Here is a 4,345-nt window from a genome sequence, read left to right as displayed (position 1 = left end):
GTCACGAGTATCTCTTTTATTTATTTAAACTTTAGATCAAATATTACAATTTATAAATATATCATTTATTTAGATATACTTGTAATATCTGTTTTATAAGTTTCTACAACCATTTATCTATTTATCTATTTTATTTGCACATAATCTTTAAAGACTGATTTTGTAAAGAATAAAAAATTGTGATTCTATTTAAAAACGATCGTGTCAGACTCAAGTGATAAGCGATATATATTTCAGCGATATATATATTCAGATTTCACCATCACATAAACGGTGCATAAACGGTGCTATTGGAAACGTTTCACAATGGACGTCTTACAAGCGCCTGCGATGTCCGTCATATGTAAAGCTATACCACTGAATCACGGCCGACATTTAGTGATTAAGGTCGATCACTTAGAGCTGTTAATCCGACATAATGGCGAGCAATACATCGAAGACATTATTGGAAACACAGTTACAGTTCAATTTCATTGAGCTTATTTGCAAATAAATGTGTACAATATATTTTAGAGGTTTTAAATATTATTGCTGACTAAACTTCGCGTCTGCGCATCATCTTTCTTTAACTTTTTTTGCATTTTCTTATCGACGCATGAAGACGAAATGCGTAAATTTTATTATTTATTTAAACATTACTATATTGTGCTCAAAGTAGCGGAATATCGTTTTATTATCAATATATGAAGAACTAAAAGAATTAAAAAAGAATTAAAAAAATATGTAGTTCAATCAATACTTCGTGTATTTTTCTATCTCCACAAGACAATATCCGGACGCTTACAGTTACGCTTACAGTATCAACAAAGATTTGTCCAGCCATACGGAATAAGTCGTACTCGGTAAAAGTTTAAAAGTATTAACCGCACGAACTCCAGAAACACTTTTCAAGTAACTTTCGAACCAATAAATCCCCGAACTAAGAACTGTCATATTTCGTCTCTATTTATCGAATATTGTTAGAAAATGCAACAAAAAAAAAAAAAGAAGTTAAATAGAAAAAGTACTTGGAAACTTAAAAGAAAAAATCTCGAAAAATCTCTTAATACTTTTTACTGTCGTCTTGAGACGCACCATATGTTAAGCTTCTTCGTAGTTACAACTTTTACCGCAGATGTAACGAACTGACAAATGCTTCGAATGGCGCGCGCGCGTCGACGCCTACACTTAAATTTTAAATAAATGTTTTTAAATAAATGTTTAAAATAATACATTAAATGTATCAACTTTGTTGCGCAGTTTCATTTAATTTCTTACGATATGGAGGGTTTAATTACGTTTAAGATATCTATTTGAATCTTTTAAATTCGAAGTTTTTTAAAAAATTACCCTAAACTTTATAAAATTAAATCGTCTTTCCACTTTGTTGTATCATAAAACAGTTACTTAAATTCAAACCTTACCGTCGTCTTAAAATATTCTATATTTTCCTCGTCTTAAAAAATCTCCCTACAGAAAGAATAAAGAAGAATAAATTCCCATACGTTAAATTTCGCGTGATTGATGGAATACATAACGATAACGAGAACTAACTAGCGACAACAAGCAACCATTAGCAAGGACAACTGGCGACTATAACTGACTATAACAGCGTTTTTATCACTTTCTTTTATTAAAAAATCCTATCATTTAATAATGTTTAAAAAGGAGAAAAAATAAGTATAATAATATTTTAAGTATGTGAAAAATTTATACAACACAAACACATTACAACAAAAATGGGCGTTTCCCGTATCATAACGTATTTTATAAACCGTAAATTATAGAATTGGTTATAGTATACGTATGTACATATGTATATTCCTAAATTATTCCTAGATAGAGTCACTTTCTTCGCCCCAATATTTTCAAATTCAAAGCCATAAAGGAATATATTACTTACCTTTCGGTGTTTTGCTATCAAAGTTCCATCGGGACCCCAAATAGTACAGGTATTGTACAATTTATCGCCCCCTATTTCAGGCATCGTACCACCAACTACATAGATGTTGTTTTCTTTAGCTGCGTTCGATGAAGCAACGCTCGTTTCACCATCAGGAATACTCTCGGCGTATTTTGGAAAGTACTCTGCATTGCAATATTTCAATTAATGAAAAATAACTGTCTTTTGTTCCAACCATAAATTAAATTGAAATGTTTGTCAGTTTTTTATTTTTTAAATTATTAAAATAACTAAGTTTTATATTTCGACTTAATTAAATATGCAATTACTTAGCTAATAGTATATATAATAAATTGTTTCTACAGGTTCAAAATGAAAAATGAATATTTAGAAATATTTAATTACGACAATGCTATTTGTGTTAGCATCAGTGGCTTGTTACTCAACGACTTTGCTAGTACTTTTTCAAACATAAAGTTAGTTTTCAATTAACACTTATACTAGAGGCGGAATTATAAATGCAAAATAATTGATAATACTAATTTATAAGTACCTAATTATTAGTATCTTAAAAAATATATTTATACAAAAATCACGATAATCATGAAAATGGGGAAATCCTATATTCTCGAATCAATTCACAATTTATTTTGCATATTAATTAGATTCCGCGCTCATCAGTACGTACTCACTGGCGACATCGAGAAAATGTATCGGCAATTCCTCGTACGACCAGAGGATCGGAAATATCAAAGGATATTATGGCGCAGCGCGAGTGGAGAAACAGAAACATATGAGCTTAACACCGTAATACTCTTATCATAGAAATAGAAGCAGTCCTCAATTCCCGCCCTCTAACTTCTATCTCCACCGATCCAAATGATCTCCTAGCCCTCACTCCCGGACATTTCCTCATTGGCGATTCATTAATGTGCTTACGTGATCGAGATTTCAAGGACATTCCATCGAACCGACTCTCCAAATGGCAGCATATCCAACAGCTTAAACAACATTTTTGGAACCGCTGGCATAAGGAGTATTTGAACGAGCTAACCAACCGCAATAAATGGAGCAAGGGTGGACACAGCATCCAAAAGGGCACAATCGTCATCCTCAGAGAGGACAACGTTCCCTCCATGCATTGGCCTCTGGGCCGAGTTATCAAGATTCATCCAGGCGCCGATGGTGTCATCCGGACAGCTACAGTTCAGACGGCAAAGAGCATTTTGGATCGGGGCGTCAAAAGGCTTGTCCCACTGCCAATTCAACCCGATCTCGAGAAACCCGAACAACTAGCCACCGAGACGAAATAAGATGGGAACTTCAACCACACCTCCCTAGTTTGATCGGTACCCTCTCAACGGGGGGAGAATGTTACGCCATGCGGCTTACCATAGGTCATATTCTTAACTATCGATCGCGGCACTATAATGTCGCAGACGGATCGTCGTGTCTGCCCGGCAAACAAACATTGTAGTGGCAAGCGCATGGTTCATTAAGCAGGGCGACTTCCAGAAACGTTGACTCGTGGCCCGTATTTTACCTCGCGTAAAAGAATGTGGCGTGATCCGAACGTAGTGGGGGTCGCCTTCCAGAAAAAACGAAAAAAATCGAAAGGCGTTCAGAACTTTTCGAGATGTCGAACCGTCAACACATGTGGTATGTCGCGCATTACTTATCAACCAAAACGCAGTTACATTTTTTTTGTTCCATTTATATCTTTCTAGTTAATAAGTTGTTGAAATAAACATTAATTTATTTGTGTTAATTCTGTGGAATTTCGTTGAACTACCCTTATTATCATAATCGAAATAAGGGGATCGATCAGTTCGTGGCGTCGATTATTTAATCGTAACGGGAACTTACAACTCTCGTTGACGTGCTATCTCGCGATCGCGTCTCTCCGCGAACGGTCGAAACAAAATGATTCACTAAAAACTGTCCTGAATTCCTAAGAATTTATTTACCGCAAAACTGACAAAGTGTTTATTTAAAACATGAGGTTGAAGGTAGTCCTTTTCTTTCATTTCATTCATTTTCATTTTCTTTCTTAAGTATGGCTAACACAATATCTAATCAATTAAAATTTTATATTTTCACGTGAAAAGTTTCTTTAGATAATTATTATCAACATGATGACTAACTCTTACGGATTAATACGTGTCTGTAGGGCAATCCGGTGGACTTGATCGGCCTTTTACTTCGAAAGTTGAGTAATCGGTGTCGCTTTCTTACGCATCTTTGAACTGTATAAATGTTTTAAAATTGTTTGATCCAGAATGTACCACACCGGACAATCAAGAAGGCAGGTGCCTTGACTACAGAAAATGTAAACCTCTGCAAGAAATATGGCAGATACAGTACCGTACAGCCACCGATTTTTATAGACGATCAGTGTGCAGATACCAGGGCAATGTTACGATCGTTTGCTGTCCGAACGATCCAAACAAAGAGAAGAGAGAA

The 4,345-nt window shown here is 35.0% G+C and overlaps 1 long non-coding RNA gene across 1 annotated transcript in view; it reads left to right on the top strand.

Annotated features, from left to right (window-relative positions):
• LOC126865949 (uncharacterized) overlaps positions 1-4,345 on the top strand; it is a 60,961-nt gene that overhangs the window by 50,950 nt on the left and 5,666 nt on the right. The window lies entirely within an intron of this gene.

This window comes from Bombus huntii, chromosome 1, assembly GCF_024542735.1.
Source record: "Bombus huntii isolate Logan2020A chromosome 1, iyBomHunt1.1, whole genome shotgun sequence".
Classification (NCBI taxonomy): domain Eukaryota; kingdom Metazoa; phylum Arthropoda; class Insecta; order Hymenoptera; family Apidae; genus Bombus; species Bombus huntii.
This window is presented reverse-complemented; position numbering and strand designations above follow the sequence as displayed.